The sequence below is a fragment of the Pipistrellus kuhlii genome, unplaced genomic scaffold (assembly GCF_014108245.1).
Source record: "Pipistrellus kuhlii isolate mPipKuh1 unplaced genomic scaffold, mPipKuh1.p scaffold_m20_p_1, whole genome shotgun sequence".
Classification (NCBI taxonomy): domain Eukaryota; kingdom Metazoa; phylum Chordata; class Mammalia; order Chiroptera; family Vespertilionidae; genus Pipistrellus; species Pipistrellus kuhlii.
In genome coordinates this window covers 26,282,728-26,306,423 of record NW_023425404.1, presented here as the reverse complement: position 1 = coordinate 26,306,423, position 23,696 = coordinate 26,282,728, and the positions used below count along the sequence as shown (strand labels likewise).

The window sequence follows — 23,696 nt, the reverse complement described above, 5'->3', positions numbered from 1 at the left end:
TTGGAGGAGAATTAACTCTGAATCTTGTCTCATTCTAGCAGTAAATAATATTCATCCACAGCTACATGATCTAGTGAGGAAGGTGGGGACCAGTACTGTCATTAAGAAATAGGTTTCCAATAAAATTGTACTGTTAATAATTATCTAGTTTTGTGACATGTTCATTTTGTTGTGACACATTGTATGATGGAAAGTTAACTTAGTCCAGAATAACTTGGAAAACATGTAGAGCTTTATAGTCACAGGGTATATTTTTAAAATTTATATATAAATTCTTCTTATAGAAAAGCTTGGCATGGACAATCAATAAGAGACTTCCAAATACAAAGGTTGAATAAAGTTCTGTAGAGGAAAGAGAAATGGACATACAAGTTTTAGAAGAAAAATGAAAAGAAAGAGCTTATTCAATAATTTGTATAAGTAGACGGTGGTAGGGAACAAAGAACTATAGTATTTACATTCCATTGACTATTCTTAGAATGCTGTCGCAACCTTGTTTTAAAGTCAGTGTTTAAAATACACTGCAATTTATATCTTTACAACTATGTAATCTTAGAAAACCTGTAGTTACCACCTAACAATGCATGTGTGAGGCACAGGAAGGTTGAGGGCCACATATTTTTCTAAAATTCTTTTGGAGGTTCTTGAACAAAAACAGATCTAAAGCTATGTCCAACATCCTTTGGAACCCACCCACAAAAAAGTTTCTTTTTATTAATCATTTTATTTGAATATTTTTCTCTGAAAACACACACACACACACACACACACACACACACACACAAAATGATCATTTGGCTGCTATGGTGAAAAGAGTCCAGGCTGCTGAATTCAGACAGAGGTGGGTTCTAAATCTCAACTCTACACTTCACTGTGTGACCTTGGGGAAATGCTTAACCTCTCTGGGCTGCAATTTCCTCATTTGTAAACAGGGAAAAGTTGTTATGAGAATTGAAAAGAATATATGCAAAGGACCTCGTAAATATGTCATAATAAATATGATGATTAGAGAAAACAATCATTCCTATTCTTTCTTTTCCTCAAAACCTTTGTATCAGTTTTAATACAAAATATGAGCAAGCCTTTCATCTTTCTAAGGGAAAAAAAAAAAAAAAAAGCCTAAATGGTGTTTATGTGGCTGCACCTGTCTGTTCACTTAGTGTCACCATTTCCCAGGGATCAATATGATTGTTTGCCCCTGGACATAGTTTCCTGGCAACACACATCTTGAACTAATTCAGGTGAATTTCCTCTGTCATTTATGGTCACTTGGCTCCTGTATCAAGTGGCTCCTTGCAACCTTTCATAAATATTAGGATTATGCTTGCTTAAGGGAAATGAGCAAATGTTATGTTTATACATCTTTTTTCTCTTGGGATTTTACAATGCTGAGCAAAGAGCCATCCACTGAGGTCACCACAGTCTCTTTGAATGCAACTGGGAGGGTATTTTTGCTCTATGCAAACAGAGCAGAAAAGATTTATTCCCAGGGTTATCTAACCTGAAAAAAAAAGGGAATAATTCCTCAATGAATCCTCAACAACTATTGTTGACGTTCAGGAAAAGCACAGGAAATACCTGATTTTTCCTGCACATGGGTTTGCCCTGACATTTTCTTTTCTTTCCACTGGGAGTAGGCTGGCAAGGACCTTTAAGGCAAATCAACAGTCAGGAGTTATTGCCAAACCATTTAGCAAATAGTATATGAATTTATCTATGTTTTAAGTGTAAATATTCTTCACTTTAAATTCCCTTTACCATTCAAAGTCTGATTTAAAAAATAATAATAATTCTTATTTGAATCCCTAAAGGCAAGACATTTACTATAACATTCATTACTAGGCAAACATATATTTGTAATAATGATACAGTTCTTCATCAAAGAAATGATAGTTTTTTATGAGATTAAAGTCTCCCATAATCTCACCACCTTGTTATCAATTTACTATATCTCTTTTTAAAAGTTTTCCTGTGTACTGTTGACAAAAGAAACATCCCAACCTGTTTATGAGTTTATCTGAGACAAAACTGATGACACTTGCTGGGAAATAAGAGCTCAAATACTCCAGGAGGGAAAGTAAGGAAGATCACATGAAAGTGGGAGAAAGTAAGGTAGAGGGTTGTTAACAGGATTATGTGTTTGCTTGATAGGTCTGGGAAAGAGGATTACTTCTGGGATTTCAAAGGTTTGCTCACCAAGATGCACAAGAACAATGGATGGGTCTGGCTTACAAATCTTTAGCCAAAGAAGTTATAGGCCTGGGGCGTGACTACCCACCATGACCTGCCCAGTTAGGACTTTATGATTTATTACAGCACCCCTTTTGCTTCCACAGATTTTGCTGTATTAAACAGAAAACCACAGGCCCACAATAGTGTCACCCAAGCTGAAAGCCCTTGAAGCCAAACCTAAATACCTGATCTAATCAGCCTGGAATTTCCTGACCAATACCCTGAGGTCATCTGCCTGATAAGACCCTCTGCCTTCCCCTGTGGGAAGGTGCCCTTGCCTGAAACAATCCATTCTTTAATTTTTTAATCCCACCCTCTTTCTGGCTATAACGTCCTTCATTTTATATAATTCATTGGAGCCCTTCTAGTTGTCCTGTGGGATGCTCCAGATTCATGGATTGCTTAAGTAAAGCCAATTAAATATTTAAATTTACTAGGTTGAATTTTAACAACTGTAAGCTATTTTTTTTTTTTAATTATAAAATGCCTTGTATGGGGAAAAGGGAAAAAAAACAAAAAAAAACAAAAAAACAACTACTGGACTTCCTTTTTATTTTTTTAATGTTCAATGATCTCTGAACTTATTGGCCTCCCCAAGGGGTGCGCCACCTCTGCTGCCTTAACACCTCAGAACTTGGGTGTTGTTGACCTCACACACTACTTTGCCACCCACAAGCCTGCAGTGGTGTTCTTTTAGATGGATTGCATGCAATTCTGTGACCAGAGCATCACCAAGACTGAAGACTTCTCCTTCCAGAAGAAGGAGGTTGGTGGTGTTCTCAGCCTCCAGCTTGGCCTTGATGCTCTGCAGGGCCTTCTACTCCTGGGCCTGGCGCTGCCCCTCGGCCCTGGCCTGGGCCAGGTCTGACTCTAGGGGCAGCAGGACCCCATTGAGCTGTTCCATCTGATGGCATAGCACATCTCCACCTCCACCAGGATGTTCTCCTCCACTCTGGCCTTCAGATTCCTCATCCAGTCCAGGTCAGCCTCGAAGGCCTGGTCCGTACATCTCAGCTCTTTGAATGTCATTGTTGTGGGGTCGAACCCTGGCTTCAAAATAAGACCACCGGAGGTTGATGATTGATTTAAAAAAGCAGGCAAGGCTGAAACTGGTTTGGCTCAATGGATAGAGTGTCGGCCTGTGTACTGAGGAGTCCCAGGTTCGATTCTGGTCAAGGGCATATACTGTGGTTGCGGGCACATCCCCAGTAGGGGGTGTGTAGGAGGCAGCTGATCAATGATTCTCTCACATTGATGTTTCTTACTCTCTATCCCTCTCCCTTCCACTCTGTAAAAAAAATCAATAAAGTATATTAAAAATAAATAAATAAATAAATAAATAAATAAATAAAGCAAGCAGGCAAGGATTTATTGAAAAACTGGCCAGGATGGCTGTGAGAGCACCACAAGCAGGTGGGCTGCACTGTTCCAGGTGTAGGCAAGTCTTTTTAATGGTTCAAATCACAGGAATTTTCCTTTGTTCTAAATTCTCAAGGCTGGGAACATTGGAATGTGGCCCTAATACAGAAGCAGAACTCAGAGGTCAATCTCTAAAGGTTATCTATAGTTTTTACCCCTGGAGCTACTGAGTCAGTGAGAATCAATCTCCTGTAACTACCCTATTGTTTAAGCAGATAAGCAAAGGTCAAAGTCAGAATAGTAAGGTTAAAATTCAAACAGCAGTTTTTATCAAAGTATGGATGCTACCATATTTCATCATCTCAGCGGCTCGTCTGTGAGGTGACCACTGTGGTGCTCTCCTCAGTCTGCTGGGACCAGTACTTGTCTAACTCTTCTGGGTTCTTCTGAGCCAGCTCATCACACTGGGCCCAGATATCTGTCATGATCTTGCTGAGGTCCTGATATTTGGAGGCATCCAACTCCATAGTCAACCCAAAATCGGCAGTCTGGTTTTGTAGACCATTTATTTACTCCTTCCCTGTGGTTCTTCTGCATGAAGAGCTGCTCCTCCTTGAGAGCCTTGATGTCTGTCTCTAGCCACAGCTGAATGATATTGGTGTCATCAATGACCTTTCAGAGCCCGTTAGTCACTCTCCATGGACTGGCAATGGCCAGCTCCGTGTCATATTTGACTCTGAAGTCATCAGCAGCAAGACAGGCATTGTCAATGTACAGAACGATATGGGCATTGCCCACAGAACTTACAAAGTCCTAAGCCCTCCAGTCCTCAATGATCTTAAAATAATTCCCCCAGCCTGTGACATGGGATCCCTTCTTCTCCAGGTATTCCCATATGTCACTTTCCAGTCTCTAATTATCAGCCTCCAGGCTCCTTGGCCTCTCCAAGTAGGAGGTCATTCAGGCATTGCATTGTCTCCTTCTCACTGGATGTCCCCTATGCCTGCCGGATACCCAGCCCTCCCTGCAGCCAAGCTCCTTGACCTCCCGCCAGCCTGTACACTGGTGGAGATCAGAAAGCCTGAGCCCCCAGCACCTGCACACATGCTGGCCTTGCTGCTATTCTGTGGGGCCTGGGGCCTGGGTGATTGCAAGGATCCCAGGGTCCAGCAGTCTGTGGAGACACTGGAACAAATGCTGAAGCTCATGTTGTTCAGGGAAGAAGGCAAGGGGCTAAGACTCAGGTTTGAGCCACAGTGAAAAGGCTATTAGACTTTTCATTGCTTTTTTAAAAAAAATTATATTGTGAAATAATTTTAGATTTAAGAAAAATTTGCAAAAATAGCATAAAGAATTCCCATATACCCTTCTAAGAGATCTTGTAAATGTTAACATTTCCCCATGCTTGCTTTGTCATTCTCCCTCTCACTGTTTTAAGTCACTCAATCCTGTGTATGAGTTCACATGTTTTCTTTACAAGCGCTTTCTTCATGTGAACCAGGATGTTCTCTATGGTACTTATTTCCTACAATTTACAGCTCAGCATTAAACACACATACACACTTATAATTCATCCAAGGGATACACACAAATGGTCAAAAGACAAAATAGAAAAGATGTTCTTTCGATGGAAAGCCACAGTTCCACCCTCAGCTCTGCTTTTCAGAGGCAACATCTTCTAAACAGTCTTTGTTGCTTTGGGTTCTTCTCAAACCTGCACATCCCTTACGAATCTGCTTCTATTTCTGCTTTCTGCTTTTTACTAATCAACTTTGGACATTTAGCTATAAACTTCTACTATGTAGCCCACGTACTCCCTCTTTGCCATAGTAACATCACTATTAGTTCTTCTACTGATCCCCTCTGCATATTCAATCATACTAAGTCTCAATTTTCATTCCAGCCTCCACAGAAAGTGAACTGATCTCCCCACTGTAAGCAGAGGGGATTAGCACTCGAATTCCTTCCCCTCACCTAAAGGCTGTTCCCTTACTTTCACACAATCCATTTATAATATTTTCATTCTGTTCTATAACCACCCTTCTAATGTCCATCATTTGTCCATGAGTTCATCCTATGTGATGGAAAACTATTAAGAACTAAATTTCCATGATGATGTGCTAGGGCAAGCAGCGTGCTAGGAGTCTTCACCAAGGCCAGGATCACAACCACCTGTCACTTAGTGGAGAACCTTCTCCATGTCAAATGGAAATGGGGATTCTATCTTTTCTCTCCACCAAGTCCCTTAACCAATCTGCATGTTTTCCCCATGTCTTGCTACTTCCTGGTCAGCCATTGTCCTGGCATCACCTATTTTTGTGTCTGGCTTTCTCCTTCCTCCTCAGGCCTTGAGGACATCCAGAAACCCTTCAAGTTTCAGAATGTGCTGCTCTGCTTCTCCCTAGAAAACGTGCTGCTCCCTTTCTTTATTTTATTTTATATTTTTAAAATATATATTATTGATTTTTTACAGAGAAGAGGAGAGAAGGATAGAGAGCTAGAAATGTCGATGAGAGAGAAACATTGACCAGCTGCCTCTTGCACACCCCCTACCGAAGGTGTGCCTGCAACCCATGTACATGCCCTTGACCGGAATCGAACCTGGGACCTTTCAGTCCGCAGACCGACTACCACTGAGCCAAACCGGTTTCGGCTGCTCCCTTTCTTGAGAGCAGCCTCCTATTTTAATTAGTTACCAAGAATGAAACAAATTGAGGAGATTTTATTGTATATAAATTCTGGATTTGTCTTCTACTGAAAAATTACAAGATTGGACTGGAATGCTGCAGCAATGCATATGCTGTTGAGCCACAGTTCTAGCTCTCTTCCTCTCGCCTGTCTGGACTCCGTGGGAAGGAGTTCCCAGCACTTGAAAGAGACTTGCACTTAATTTCCTTGACTCCAACCACACCTCTCGCCCCTGACCTGAAGCCTCCGTCAGGTTCCACAAGGCAGACTGCCTCTTCTGGTCTGCACCCCCTCCTCGTGTTTTCTCCCTTTCTACTTACCGTATTTTTCGGACCATAAGACGCTCCGGACCATAAGACGCACCAGTTTTTAGAGAAGGGAAATGAAGAAAAAAAGATTCTGAAACAAATAGTGTTCTAAAATATTTTATGTGCATTAAAACCCAACATCACAGTCATAAACACATGTAATCAACCCTGTAAAGTAAACAGCAGCATTTAGAACCATTTTAGAGCCGGGCAAGCACACAGAGACCACACAGAGCCGGGCAAGTAAAAAAAACTTTTTTTAAAAGTATATGTGTAGGTTATATTTGGACCATAAGACGCAGGGACTTTCCCCCCCCACTTCTGGGGGGAAAAAAGTGCGTCTTATGGTCCGAAAAATACGGTACTCAGTGTGTGGTCTAGACCAGAACAGCCTCCGTGGCATCACCCGGGAGCTTGTAGATGCAGAACCTCTGCCTACCCTGGACCTCCTGAATCATATATTCTGCAGCTTAATGAGATTTCTTGGTGATTCTAGGCCAATTAAGACACAAACTGGTCTAGAGTACAGTTTTCCTGCCTTGCTTCATTGGGCATCTTTCCCCCAACCCTAAATGTAATAATTCTCTCATGCATGGATGTCCCTCACCCCTTTCACTTCATTATCAATTTTGTGAATGTGTTTGCTTTCTATTTCCATTTCTTTTCCTATTACTTGATGGGATCTCTAGAGGCAAAGGGTTCTTTGTGGTCAATAATTCAGCAACTTGACAAGTTTCAGACACAAGTCTTAGAACAGTAGAGCAATAAAAATGTTTGCCATGCCCTGTGTTTGTTTTGTTTGTTTGTATTTTACAGAAATCCTCTCAACAAGCACACCGGTGTGAGGGATTTAGCAGATGTTTATGATCTTGATGGGACAATTCTTCATGTGGTGCCCAGGGGTTGATTACTTTAGACCCAGAAAACAGCAGAGACACTGCTGCCTGGAGGACTGGCGGCCACCATTCTGCCAGAAACAACAGCAGCAAAGAATCCAATTGGAAATTGCAACTGCGGGGAGGAAGAAAGTTTTCTCTACTCAAAAGGTTCTTTTTGCTGGTCTGGTAATCAAACACACATGACACAGGTTAGAGAGAGAAAATAACCACATTTAATATCTACGCATGTATGGGAACCTGCCCTTACATCAGAGAGTCAGAGACTCCACATGCGTGAGAAGTTGAGAGACAGAAAGGGGAAATGAGGAAACTGTGACTTTCTGAGCTAGGGCTGAGGTAAGGCACCTGGAGGCTTTAGAAGGTCATTGCAAGGAGAGCACACGTTTGGTAATTAGTAGTTTGCCCTGCCCTATAGATAATCTCTGAGAGAGAATCATTATCAGACTTGAACCTGGGATCCATTAATACCCTATTATGAGCAAGGCCTCTAACTTACATTCCTTTAGATCAGTGTTTCCCAAACTTCTCTCATGATGAGAATCACCTGGTGGTGTTGTTAAACTACAGATTCCTGAATCCCAACTAAGAAGTGCTGAACTAGAATTTTTGGGAACATACAGGTAAAATCTGTCTTAGCTTAGAGCACTAGTTAAGTATACAATTTTACCTGTATGTTCCCAAAAATTCTAGTTCAGCACTTCTTAGTTGGGATTCAGGAATCTGTAGTTTAACAACTCCACTAGATGATTGTTATCATGAGAGAAGTTTGGGAAACACTGCTCTAGATAGTTAAATTTCTCTTGAGTCCGCAGGGTCTAGTTGCCTGTAGCTCGAAATAATCTGCATATCACCAAGGTACATCCTGGGATGGCTCTTCCTGAATGTCTCCCTACACAACGAAGACCACGGGAGTGGAACGGCGTAGCAGAGCCGCACAAAACCAAGTTTCTTTGTTATTCTGGATGTGTTCTTATTTTTAGCATCACAACTGCTACTGCACAGTTGTCCCAGCCAGTCATCCAAGTATTTGTAGAAATTAACTGCAGTGTTATGAATGCTTCACAGATGGGTGAATCAAAGCTGATGAGAAAACAAACTGGTTCTGATCTTGTCACCATTTTTGGAGAGGAGTTTTATCTGGCTGAAAATAAGTATTTTCCATCAGAAACTACTACATAGAAAAAACATGTTTGGGTTTTTGTTTTGTTTTGTTTTTTTTCTGCTAGAAACTGAACACCCAACTGAAAGTGGCTTGAACGATGGCTCTCCAAATTTCATGCACTTTGGCATTGCGTGGGAAACCTGGCTCCCACCTGGTGAGATCTGATTTCGTTGGTCTGGGATGTGGCCGAGGTGTTGAGAGGGATTCTCAGGTGCAACCGAGGTTGAGAACCACAGCTTACACGATGCAGACGCTGACTGTTCCGCTCAACCAGAGGTCTGCTGGCGATGGGGTGGCGATATTGTAGGCATGGCTCGGGGCTCAGTAATGTCATCAAGGACACAGGCTCTTCAACTTTCTCCTTATTCTCAACATGTCAGTGTCTCCACTCTCAGACACAGATGGCTGTGTAGCTCCGAGCATGAAGTGTTAAACACAACAGGGAAAGTGGGATAAAAACCGTCTCCTCTCACTTCTCTTTGTCAGTGAAAAACACTTTCTAGAAATCCACCTCACGCTGGAAATGTCTCCTTTATTTCATTGGCTAGAACAGAGCCACCCATGGACCAGCTGCTGGCAAAGAAGCGTGGCTAATTACAATTAGCATGTTGCTTTTATAAAACAAAATAAAGGTTCCATTAAATTAAATAATAAGAGGAGCCCGAGCTGGTTTGGCTCAGTGGCTAGAGTGTCAGCTTATGGACTGAAGGATCCCGGGTTCGAGTCTGATCAAGGGCACATGTTCAGGTTGGAGGCAGCCAATCAATGATTCTCTTTCATCCTTGGTGTTTCTATCTCTCTCTCTCCCTCCCCCTTCCTCTCTGAAATCAATAAAAATATATTGAATGAATGAATGAATAAGTAAATAGAGGGGAATGGCTGTTCAGTGGGCAACCAACAGCATCTGTCTCTGTAATCTTGTTATCCAAAACAAATTAGTAATAAACTCATCATTAACTTGTGGGATACCTCCAGGCTCCACTGGACCTGAAAACATTTATTCTTTTTTGGAGCAGTTCTAACTTTTGTAAGAGTATGATTTTGTGACTTTATTTATTTTTTTTTTTCCTTAGAGGTCTTCCTAAGAACAAAGAGAAATTTTAATTTTAAAAAAAATATATTTTATTGATTTTTTACAGAGAGGAAGGAGAGAGATAGAAAACTAGAAACATTGATCAGCTGCCTCCTGCACACCCCCTACTGGGAATGTGCCCATAACCAAGGTACATGCCCTTGACCAGAATCGAACCTGGGACCTTTCAGTTCGAAGGGCTCTGTAGAGGGCCACCTGAGAAGGCACATGGACATTCTTTAAATTGTTACTTAGCCCGAGGCACTGGTAGAGTATCTTTGTCCGAGTGTCAGCAGGGACAGGTCTAGATATGTAAATCCAGTAATGCTAGGGCCTAGTTAAGAATGCAAATAAACTCCTTTGACCCTATAAAATAAACCTGCTGCATGGTTCAGTGCTTGCTGTCTCTCCATTACAGAGTATGGCGTCCACCTAGCATCCAGCTTGATGAATCTACTTCTCCCTCTTGGTCTCTTCTTTCTTTCTGTAATTTCTTAATCCCCAGCTCCTCCACTCAGGAACCTGACTGTTTCCTTTTCCATGATGGAGATGGAGACGGAAAACAGAGAAACAGCTCTACCCACTAAGCCAAACCAGTTTGGGCAGAGATTTAATTTAAAAATAGGATAAAAATCATTCTGTCTAGGTGATTAACATGTGGCTCTATTGACACTTTTATAAATCTATCTAAGATACATTATGGGAGCTTACTGATCTTATTTTTCCTTTTTCATGCTTTCATTGCCATTTCATCACTTATCATATTCTCCCATTTCCCCCCAGCTTCATTTTAAAGAGAATAATTAAATAATGAGAACATTAAAAATAACTGACTCACCTAAAAGGGTGATGCAATGGTAAACACACACACACACACACCAACCACATTGTTATCCTTCAGTTTTCTTATTGCACCGCCCAAAGTATTGCATCCTTTTTCAAGAAGGAATAAAAGACTTGAGAAACTATTTTCATAGTTTCCTTTAAGGTTTCATAGGACAAGCTAAGAATTTAGAATTTTTCATTTTCCATCCATCCAAACTGACAGGATGATATTACAGAATTATTAGATGAATCAGATGATAAATGCAAAGAGACAGATACCAACACTCTAGACTCTAATAATGAGGATGGAGGATGGAATTACTCATATAAATGAAACCTGATTGTAACTTTTCAGATGCTATTGTAGATGAATTTTCTCAGACCCACGAATCAATGAGTGGTCCATGTATTTCTATGGAAAAAAGAAAACGTGGTACTTTTTATCCTTTTACTCATTCAACAGGAAGCACATCATCACCCAATATTTTTGGCAAGAACCTGGACCATCTTGTTTTGTTAAGAAAAAAAAAAAAGCATAATGGTATTCTTTAATCTTTCTTTTATTGTTTGTGCACCAGTATTGATTTGAAGGTTTGTTGTGTTTAAATTCTTAGCACTTCTAATAAAACGTTTTTCTTACTATCCATATATTCTTTTAGAAATTAATCACAAAATAAATTTCAAAATGGTGATGAGTATTTCTTTTTATATATTGACAAAGGTCACTCAAATTACCCAGTTGTGGGCTCAGGATCCTTTATCAGTGTCAACAAGAGAAGTATATCGATTACCTTGTTTAGGAGAGGCACTATGCCATGCTCTGAAGATAGAAGAAGAAGAAGAAGAAGAAGAAGAAGAAGAAGAAGAAGAAGAAGAAGAAGAAGAAGAAGAAGAAGAAGAAGAAGGGGAAGAAGAAGAAAAACAAAACAAACAAAAAAAACAGGCCTGCTCTTGAAGAGCTTATAACCCAGTTGTGATTCAGGAATATCACTTTTCTCCCATCAGCTATAAATGCCACATTAGAGTTTTTCATTGCCAGTTGCAGGATCTCCCTAACTTAGGGGTGTCGAACTCAATCAGAGAAGGGGCCAAAATCTAAAATCCAGCCTAAATCGCGGGCCGAATGGTTTACTAAACAGTCATAAACTGTCATTGTGATGGAAACGCAGCGGAGTGCAGTGATGACAGCGCGGTGCGGGCCACATTGCAAGGCCTGGCGGGACGGATTTGGCCCGCGGGCCTTGTGTTTGACCCATGTGCTTCTGTGTCTGTTGTCCATTTACCCCCAGCTTTCCCCAGTGTTAACATCTTACACAACTATAGTGGGATGTCAAAACCAAGAAATGGACATTGGAACAATCTATACAACATACTCAGATTTTACTAGTACAGACAGATGTGTGTGTGTGTGTGTGTGTGTGTGTGTGTGTGTGCGTGCACGCATATGTGTTTGTGTATAGTTCTATATAATGTTATCCCTTGTAAAGCCTTATGAAACCACCACCATAATCAAGATACTCAACTGTACTATCACAAGACTTGCTCTTCTCGCCTTTATAGTCATATTGATTCCCCTCCCCATCTTTAACTCTAGTAACCACTAATCTTTTCCCCATCTTTGTATTATTTCATGAACATTACATGAATGGAATCATGCAGTGGAATGGAATCAAAACATCCTTTTGATTGGATTTTGGCACTCAGTGTAACTTCCTTGAAGTTAATCCAACTTGTTGGGTGTATCGAGTTTGTTTCTTTTTATTGCTCAGTCGTACACTATGGTGTAAATGTGCCACGGCCTGTTTTACCATTTAGCTCTTGAGGGACATTTGGGTAGTTTTCCAGTTTGGAGTTAATAAGAGTAAGGCTACCATGAACAGTTGTGTACAACAAGTTCCTGTGTGAAAATAAATTTTTATTCATCTGGGATAAGTGCCTAAGAGGGCAACTGCTGGTTATATGGTAAGTTGATTACAGTTTTTTAAAAAAAAGCTGCCAAACTATTTTCTAGAGTGACCGTACCATCTTACATTCCCAGCAATAAGAGTGGTCTGGTTTCCCACTTGCACTTGGTGGTATCACTATTTTTCGTTTTAGCTGCTATGATAGGTATATAGTGATATCTCACTGCAGTGTAATTTGCATTTCTTTAATGGGAAAAAAACTACTGAACATCTTTTCATGTGTTAATTTGCCATCTGTATATCTTTAGTAAAATGTCTGGGTTGTGCACATTTTCTAATTAGACTATCTGTTTTATTGTTTAATACTGAGTTTAAGAGTTCTTTATTCTAAATATACCCAGTTACTATTTTTTTAAAAATTATAGTTGGCATACCCAGCTATTTTTTAATCAGCTGCTATAACATTTAATTTAAGGGTCAAATGATGTCATGAAAAGTCTCTATCTCATTGAACCACATTAATACTCCTCCCTCTTAAGCAAAACCAGCTATATCAACTCCCATCCAGCTGTCTTCAAAGAGGAACTCTGTGAGGGCCAGTTCCAAGCCTGGGCAAAACATTTTATTTTTGCAAAGCAGTTTACTTGCCTTTAATCTGCTCCGCACTATTCTTTAAGGATTAGAGTTTAGCTCTTGTCCTCTGAGAAGAGGTCGTGTTATCAGAGTCTTGAACGTGGCTGATGTTGACAACTTTTCTGTTTTTAATTTTCCCCATTTTCACTGGACGGGTTTTCTTGCTCATTCATTTCTCTGCTTCCCCTGCTATGGCCACAGCACTCACTTCTACATGCCTGCACAGCTCAGTTCCTCAAATTAACTGATTCTGCTTCTGTTGTCCATTTCCAAAGCTGGGAGAGAGCCTGGACTTCAACTGTACCTGGGGAAGTGATGGCAGGGAGCATGTGGCTCTCCTGGGGATGTGGCCTATGAGGTTCTCTGGAGAGAAGGCATGAACATGAAATTACTGTCACCTGTATTAGAAGGACCCCAAGGAACAGAAAGCCAGGAGAGACGAAGGGGTCCTCAGAGCCACAGCTCCAGTGGGAGAGGCAGGACATAAACCAGCTCCAAAGCTCACACTGTGTTGACTATGGCATTCACCTCACCAAAAACCTGGGTTTCTTGGTGAGGAATTAAGTATCCACGATTACAAAAGAGAGAAACATAAATTCCAAAAGAAAACCATACCAGGAGAAAACAGAAGACATAAATCTATTAAGTGAAATACTATTTATAATTAAAAGAACAACAGCGTTACTATCTTTTAACAAGTTTGGCAGTAGTTTAAATTTATGTTTATATTATCCTCCTTAAAAAAATACTTTCCTTTAAAAAAAAAAATACTTTAGTGTGTTTATGAGCCCTTGGTTGGCATGGCTTAGTGACATACAAAGTTAACTCCATAAAGTGATAGGAAAAAACAGAATGGCCCAAATCCCTTTGAACAAGATACCTGCTCTTATGCAAGAACACTCTCATTTCGTCCTTTAATCAGAATGAACTAACTTTCTAATGTTAAGACATGGCATTTTAGGATTGAGTGAATGGGGTAACTAATAGTACCTTCTTAAATGCAATCTTGAATCTTATCTGCTAAAATTTTTACTTATGAGTTTCTGTCTATGTTTATGAGTGAGACTGGCTTATAATATTCCTTCTTGAACTAACCCTGTCAGGTTCTGATATTGAGATTATGGCAGCTGCCGTCTTCAGTAATGTGTATAAAATTGGGATTTTTACTTGACTCTAAATTCATTTAGCCTGGTGTTTTCTTTTTGAGAAGAATTTTAAATATAGACTAACTTTTAAATTAGATTTTCTATTTCTTTTAATTGGGTCAACTTTATAGAGACATAATTCATATATCATACATTCACCCACTTAACATATCATTAGCATATTATGCTTGATTGGTTATTCAGTTGTTCTGCTATTCGTTCTATTTGCATATTATCCTTTTATTATATCCTTTTATTATTCCAATATATAGGATGGTGCTCTGAAGAGCCATTTACAGAATATTTTATGGAAATATTAGGTCATATAACTGTTCAACATTTTGAGGAACTACCAAACCAACAGTTTATAATCTGACCAGCAATGTCTAAGGGTTCTGGTTTCTCCACATCCTTGTCAAAAATTTGTTATTGTCTATCTTTCCATTATAGCCATCCTAGTGGGTACAAAGTGATTACCTCTTTGTACAGTGGTGCCTCACACAACGAACTTAATTCGTTCCAGGAGCAAGTTTGTTATGCGAAAAGTTCTTTATGTGAAACGCGTTTCGTTCTGTAGCATAAAATATGCTAAGATGACATAAAAAAAGATAAATTTTTTGTTATTATTTTTATTTAGATACATCTAAAAACATAATTTTTTTTTAAAAAAAACACACACATTTTTTTAATTTTAAGACAGACTAAGTAGAGTCTACCGAATCTTGCACATCTTCATCCATTTTCTGCTTTTTGGCCGATGGTTTCATGAAAAACCTGTCCAAAGTCGTTTGTTTTTCTCTTTTCTCCAACATCTGCCGGAAATAACGGACAAGAGTATCCGAGTAAAGATCGTTGATCCTGTTTGCTTCAGCTGAATCCGGATAGTGGGCATTGGTAAACTCCTGAACTGCTTTCCATTTGACCAGGATGTTCTTGATGTCAGCAGTTGGGATTGGTTGATTGTTTGATTGTTGCTCCTCGTTATCAGATGACGCTTCCCTTTGAGCATTGTCCTGTTTCATTTCAACAGAAATCACCTTCCTGCTTTTTTTAGAAGCCATGATATAAAAAAAATATTGAGTTTAACTTAAAAGGACGACTGCCGTGATACGTGCGTGATTTAATTCGTAATGAAGAACGATTGCCGCGATACGTGCTTAAGTTAAGCGCAGTGACTAACGACTGCCTGCAGTGCCTGCGCGGAAGGATGCAATACATCGGCAGCGATCGTGGAAGCTCGGGCGAAGCAGTCGTGGAAGCTCGGGCGACTTCGTTGTGTGAAACGAAGTTCGTTGTATGAATCATGAAATGAAGTTCGTTGTGTGTAGCGTTCGCTGTGCGAGGCGTTCTTTATGCGAGGCACCACTGTAGGTGCTTTTTGGCCATTTGTGCTGTCTCCTCTTTGGAGAAACGCCTATTCAAGTCCTTGGCACATTTTTTAATTGGGCAATATGTCCTTTTACTATTGAGATGCAAGAGTCATTTTCATATTCTAAATACAAGTGCCTTATCTGATATGACTTGCAAATAATTTTTTCCATTGTGTGGGTTGTCTTTTTTCCTTGTTAGTGTTCCCTGAAGCAGAAACTTTTATTAATTTTGATGTTGGCTTCATCTAGTGTGTGTGTGTGTGTGTGTGTGTGTGTGTGTGTGTGTGTGTTTGTTTTGGACTGTGCTTTTGGTTATATATAAGAAACCATTTCTTAATCCAAGGTCAAAGATTTATGCCTATGTTTTCTTTTTTTAAAAATATATTTTATTGATTTTATACAGAGAGGAATTGAGAGGGACAGAGTTAGAAACATCGATGAGAGAGAAACATTGACCAGCTGCCTCTTGCACACCCCCAACTAGGGATGTGCCCGCAACCAAGATACATGCCCTTGACCGGAATCGAAGCCGGGACCTTTCAGTCTGCAGGCCGACGCTCTATCCACTGAGCCAAAACAGTCCCGGCTATGCCTATGTTTTCTTCTAAGACTTTCATACATTTAAGTCTTAATTCATTTGGGATTGATATGTTATGATATAGGGGTCCTATTTCATTTCTTTTCTTTCTTTCTTTCTTTTTGTTGCATGTATCCAGTTATCCCAGAGCCATTTATCATTATGTATCCTTTCTCCATTGAAATATCCTGGCCACCTTGTCAAGAATCAGGTGACTAAATGTGAGTTTATTTCTGGACTCTCACTTCTCATGCCAACATTTCACTATCTTGATTATTATAATTTCATAGTAAGTTTTGAAACTGGGAAGTGTAAATCCTCCAACTTGTGCTTTTTCAAAATTGTTTTGCCTATTCTGGGTCCCTTGAATTTCTATATGAATTTTAGGATCCGCTTGTCATTTTCTGCTAAGAAGGCTGCTGGGGTTTTGATAGGGACTACATTGAAGCTGTAGGTTAATTTGGGGAGTATTTCCATCTTAACAATATTAAGTTTCCTGATCCATATACATGAGATGTCTTTGCATTTATGTAGGTCTTCTTTTATGTCTTTCAACATGCTTAGTAGTTCAAAGTATAAGTTTTATTCTTATTCATTAAATTTATTCCTAAGTATTTTAGTCTTTTTGATGTTCTGAGTGTTTTAATAAGCTCTGCTTTTGTAAGTACTTGTTCATTTCATAAAAAATTTTCAATCTGTCATGAAATTATTTAAAAGTCTTGAATTAGTGAGTGTTCAACCAAAGAAACAGAACTAGTATAAGGTATCTTAGGAGCTTGATGCACGAAGATTCGTACAAGAACGGGCCTTCCTTCCCATGGCTGCGGGCACCACCTTCGCTCTGGCCAGAGCTGCCTTTCCACCTTCCCACACTGCCCAGAGGCCTGGAGCAGCTGGGGTAGTTTGGAATGCCTGCATCCTGCCCGCCCTGACCAATGGGCCCCTGCGTATGCAAATTAACACCCCATCTTTGTTAAAGTTAATTTGCATATCCATTCCTGATTGGCTGATGGGTATTGCGAAGGTGCATTCAATTAGCATGTTACTCTTTTATTAGTGTAGATATTAAGAGATTTATTAGAAGGAATTGACACACAATGGTGGAGGCTGGATGATGAGTCTAAAATTCTAAACCAGTGACATTCAGGAAGGGCAGGCTGGGAATCTCAGGCATGCGCTGAAACTGCTGTTCACACATATAATGTCTTCTCCCTCAGGGAAGCCTCAGTTCTGCTCTTAAGGGCTTAAGCTGATTGAATCAGGCCCACACATATTACCTAGGACGGTGGTCAGCAAACTACGGCTGACAAGCCACATGCAGCTCTTTGACCCCTTGAGTGCGGCTCTTCCACAAAATACCACGGCCTGGGCGAGTCTGTTTTGAAGAAGTGGCATTAGAAGAAGTTTAAGTTTAAAAAAATTGGCTCTCAAAAGAAATTTCAATGGTTGTACTGTTGATATTTGGCTCTGTTGACTAACGAGTTTGCCGACCACTGACCTAGGATAACCTCACTTAAAGCCCATTGATTATGGATTTTAACACAATCTATAAAATCCCTTCATAGAAATCCACAGGTTAGAGATTGACTAAATAATTGCCAATGGAAGCCTCATCTGTTGACACATAAACCTGACCATCATCAGCTTTTTACCTTTTTAAAATCCGTACCATTTGTAGTTAATAAATTCCTTGGCATCCTTAATATCACTATTTGTGTGTTTTTATCACGATTAATCTTGCCAGATATTTTCCTAATTTATTAATGTGTCAAAAAAAACTTTTGACTTTGTGATTCCATTATGTTTCTTTTCTTTTAAAAAAAATATTTTTATTGATTTCAGAGAGCAAGCAAGAGAGAGAGAAACATCAATGCTGAGAGAGAATTATTGATTGGCTACTCCTGCACACCTCACACTGGGGATTGAGCCTGCAAACTGGGCATGTGCCCTGACTGGGAATGAAACCATGACCTACTGACTCGTGTGTCAACACTCAACCACTGAGCCATGTTTATTTTCTATTCTATCAGTTTTTGGCCTTTACCATTCAGTCCCAGAGCGTAGAACTTGGCATTAACCACAAGCAAACCTCCAGGGGGAAAAATGCCACACTTTAAACTGTAGGCTTGAGTTATTTTTTGTTATTTAATATTTTTAAATTGATTTTTAAAGCACAGGAAGAGAGAGAGAGAGAGAGAGAGACATCAATGTAAGAGAAAAACATCGATCATCGGCTGTCTCCTGTATGCTCACTACTAGGGATTGAGCGCACAACCCAGATCGAACCAGCAACCCCTCGGTGCATGGCATAATACCCAACCGAGCCAGAGTGTTCTTTTTAAACATCTCTATGGAACACAAATTTGGACTCACACCTAAGTAAGGGTGGGGATGGAATGCACAGAAAAAAGCAATAATGACATGCACCAAATGATAACAGTGGTTATCTCTGTGTATTAGAATTGGGGATGATGTTTTTCCTCATTCTTTCCTGTATTAAAAAGTATATACTACTTCACTGATTTTACATTGAGGGTAGGGGGGAGCTAAAGAGCACTTTGGGGGAAATTTTTAATATGAAACATGTTAGGCAACAATACTGTGTTAAATTTCTTGGACATAAACATACAGTATCCCCGTAAAAGACTACGTTCCTAGGGGATACCTGAGGGGTGAAGTATCATCACACATATTTCAAATGGTTCAAGAAAGACCCTGTTTATAAAGCATACATGGGAAAATGTCAACAATAAGTCAATTTAGATAAAGGGAATACTGTATTCATTGTACTCTCTGAAATTTGCTGTAGATCTTTTATGTATGAAAGGTTAAGCGACTGTCCGACCGGTAGCTATGACTCACATGGACTACCAGGAGGCAGATACTCAGCGCAGGAGCTGCCGAGCTGTGGTGCCTTGGCAGCAGTGCTTCTCAGGTGATGCATTCGGGAACCAGAGAGGAGGGAACCCTGTTCCAGCATTCATCACCTGCGAACCACCCTCTGGCAATCCGGGACCCCTCAGAGGGTGACAGAGAGCTAGTTTCAGCCCGATCCCCACAGGCCAGGCCAAGGGACCCCATCTTCCAGGGGATCCCACTCACTCCACAGACGCCTTTTGAGCTGCAGCGATACCCCAGTGTAGCTGGCCAGGGAGTGGCCACAAGAGGTTGGTTCCAGGGTATGTCTGGCCTGTCTCACTCAGTCTCGCCCCACCAACCACCTCTAATTTCCTTTCCATGTGCACAAATCCGTGCACTGGGGCACTAGTTTATATATATATATAAAAGGCTAATGTTAAGTGTTCCTCCGGCCATTCAACCGGTCACTATGATGCACACCACCATCAGAGGGCAGATGCTTAATGCAGGAGCTGCTATAACATGCACTGGCCATTTACAAAGAAATGACACCGCAGACCAGGTGCCAACAGTCCAACACTAGGCTTCCTCCAAGTGGGACACATGCCCCACCACCACCCTGGAGCAACATCCCACCAAATTGCAGCCAACACTGCCGAGACCCCATGGAGCAAAATGTGGCCCACAACCCAGCCCAACCCTGAATCGGTAGCTGTGGGCGCCGGGTAATGACATCAGATAGCAACGCCCAGCTTCCTCCCCTAGCAACTAGCATCCTTGGAGTGTCTTCAGCCCAGGAACATGACTTGCTTTATAGTCAGGTGCAAACATTTTACACTTTAACCAAATATCTGTGAAGTGTTTTTATGTGCCTCATCTCATTTGATCCTCACAGAATTCCTGGAGTGAATAGATAGGAGACTCATTGGAATCCTATTTTCTCTTCATTAGCCAGAAAATAGAGACTTAGAAAGTTTAGAATTTGACCAACTGAAAAGAAGAAATGGTGGAACTTGAAAATGACTTCAGATTTTCTCACTGCGCAGAATATAGTCAAACTTCTAGTTAAATATTTCACCCTTTGTTCTCCCTGTGTGATCTACAATAACAATCTGCTTTGTGTTGATATTTACTGCTGTGTTACTGACAATTACCTGAAAGAGAAGTTGAGGTGCTTCACTGGGCTGGAAAAAGTTTAGCTAAATCAGAAAGCAGGTCTAATTAAGCAAGTTTAGCTATATATATAAAGTTCTTGCTGGCGCCAATTGCATGCATGTTTCCATCTGTCATTGTTGATCATGAATTTGGTTGACACTTCTATTATAGAGAAAGGGTGAATAGCAATATTAAAATATTTCTTCTAATTAATTTCTTTTCAATGTGCATGAATCTGTGCACTGGGCCACTAGTTTAGAAATTAAAAAAGGAGGATTACATCTAAAGTAATGAGAAATATGCAAATTGACCATACCTCTGGGATGTCCACCAGCCAATCAGGAGTATGCAAATTAACCCAACAAAGATGGCGGGTTAATTTGCATACACAGGCGCAGAGTAGCTGGGGGTGGGGTGGCCACTTGCGTGCACACCAACACCAAGCAGCCTGCATCCCAGGGACAGGTGTCCTCAGGAGCCAGGCCACTCTGAGCCTGTAGGTCCACACGTAGGCCCGGAGCAGCAGGAGTCCCGGAACAACTCCCAGCCACTCCAGGTCTACGCACACAGGTGTGGAGCATTCGGGGAAAGGGAAGGAACAGCTGCCACATTGCCATGGCAACGTGGTGGATGTTCTCACCCTGCAGCCACTTACACGTGCGCCAGCACCAAGCAGCCTGCATTGGGGACAGGAATCCTCAGAAGCCAGGCTGCTCTGAGCCTGTAGGCCTGCGCATAGGCCAGGAGCGGTTGGGGTCCTGGAATGACCCCCCAGCCACTCCAGACTTACGCGCACAGGTGTGGAGCAGCTGGGGGCAGGAACATTCCTAGGACCCAGGTGTTCTGAGCCAGCACACGCAAGCCGCCAGGGGCAGGGTGGGAACGTCCCCTGCAGCAAGCAAGCGAGCAGAAAGCAGGGCCCTGCTTGCCCCTGGCTCTGGCGGCTAAGAGCAAGCAGGCCGCCACAGAGAGCAGACACCAGGGCCTGCAGTGGCATCAAGCAGGCAGGTCCACAGAGAGAGAGAACCACGGGGAGCAGGCCTAAGCCCTCCGTAGGACATCCCCTGAGGGCTCCCAGATTGGAGAGGGTGCAGGTCGGGCTGAGGGACCCCCATGCATGAATTTCATGCACCCCTAGTCCTTCTATAATAAAGCAGCTGGAAAACAAAGAAGTCCACAAGACAACCAGCCACTGATTAAGATGCTTTCTACATGAATGGGTCTCATCCTTTTGTCTAAAGGGATCTGTTCCATGTTCATGGCAGTGGCTCACCACAGGCTGCTGCACTGATAGGAGAGGCTGTAGATTACCAGAGCTGGCAGGCATAACCCAACGCTCACTCACCTGCTCTCTGGAATAATTAGATAATGCCCTTTTCATGAGTGTGAAGCTATAAAATGATCTCATCTTTGATAAGCTTTTGCTACTGGCAAATAAAATTAAGCCATGACAAATTTCTACAGCACATAATAAGCTCAGAATAGGCAGAATTACTAAAATCAAGATGGTGGGTAATAAATTATTTCCATTTTCTACATTAAGCACCAATTCCCTGAAACTTTTTAATTTATTTTTTAAAAATATATTTTATTGATTTTCCACAGAAAGGAAGGGAGAGGGATAGAGAGCTAGAAACGTCCATGAGAGAGAAACATTGATCAGCTGCCTCCTGCACAACCCCTACTGGGGATGTACATGCCCTTAACCCGAATCGAACATGGGACCTTTCAGTCCGCAGACCAACGCTCTATCCACTGAGCCAAACCGGTTTCAGCTGAAACTTTTTTTTTTTTTTTAAAGAGGTTTAATCTTATACAGCAAAGGCATCAGGATAATGGTTCCTTGGTTTCAATGTTCTGATTTGTAAGTTAAACCAAGCCAACAGAAAAACCTCCCTTCAGCCAAATAAAAGTAGAGGATGAAAAAAATCTTTTGCAAATCCTTGGTATTATCAGGTTCCTATGAATCTGAAATAGAATACTCAAGGATTATATCCTTAAGTATTATACACTGTGCACAATAAGCAAGTTGAGGAAATAAAAAAAAATGTATGTCTAGAAACATGCTTTCCAAAGTATTATAAATAAACCTTTACTTCAGGATCCTGAAATCAAATCGTACTCACCATCAAACCAAATGACAATGCAAGATGAAATAGGCACTATGATAACAGCTGACATTTATATTCAATATTACTATGTGCCAAGAACCAAGTACTTTTATCTAATTTAATTCTTACAACAATCCTATGAAGTAGATACTATTATTATACCCCTAGATGCCCAGTGCCCAAAATTTGTGCACGGGTAGGATCCATAGGCCTGGCCAGTGACAAGGGCCAACTGGGGCCTTCCTTCCCCAGCTGCCAGTCAGGGCCTTCCTTTGTTCCATGTTGCCCCCTGGTGGTCAGTGCACATTATAGCAAGCAGTTGAACTCCTGCTCTCCAGGTTAAACTTCAGAGGGGACACTTTGCATATTAGCTTTATATATCTATATCTACATCTATCTATCTATCTATCTATCTATCTATCTATCTATCTATCTATCTATCTATCTGTTTGTCTGTCTGTCTGTCTGTCTTCCTACCTACCTAGATAGATTATGAGATTTTATAGATGAATGGACAAGGGCAAACTTACCCAAGGTTATTTAGCTGGTAGGTATTGCAGTGGTTTTTCAAACCTGGTGTTATGTTTCCCAATACTAGATACTAATTAAAATATCAGAAATGTATTCCTTCCAAATCTCAATCATCATGAGATAAAGAATATCCTTTGGCTCCTATATATCAAATTTTTAAAAAATTTCTTTATTGATTAAGGTCATTGCCCCCCCCCCCCCCTTTCTGCCCTCACCCCCCTGTTGTCTGTGTCCATTGGTTAGGCTTAGATGCATGCATACAAGTCCTTTGGTTGATCTCTCCCCCTTCTCCCACCCTCCCCTACCATCCCTCTGAAATTTGACAGTCTGATCGATGCTTCTCTGTCTCTGGATCTGTTTTTGTTCATCATATTTTGTTCCTTCCAACATATAAAACTATCCTCAATTTTGAACTACCTGATTTTATTTTATTACTATTCACCCATCCCCACCCCTGTACCTTGCCCTCATTAACTGGCTGTACTTATATTAAGCTCTGCTTAGAATAACAAAAAAAACTATGAAATAATTAAGTCTTGTTTCTCAAAATAAAACAAACATTTTCTCTAATTTTTTTAAAAATATATTTTATTGATATTTTACAGAGAGGAAGGGAGAGAGACAGAGAGCTAGAAATGTCGATGAGAGAGAAACATCGACCAGCTGCCTCCTGCACACTCCCCACTGGGGATGTGCCTGCAACCAAGGTACATGCCCTTGACCGGAATCAAACCCGGGACCTTTCAGTCCGCAGACGGATGCTCTACCACTGAGCCAAACCGGTTTCGGCCATTTTCTCTAATTTTTTAACTACTCTCTTATCAAGGCTTCAGACTTGCTCAGAAAAGTACCAATGATGCTCATAA

General features: G+C 40.9%; 1 pseudogene; it reads right to left on the bottom strand.

Annotated features, from left to right (window-relative positions):
- Positions 1-2,851: 2,851 nt before the first annotated feature.
- Positions 2,852-4,799, bottom strand: LOC118709395 (annotated as a pseudogene).
- Positions 4,800-23,696: the final 18,897 nt, after the last annotated feature.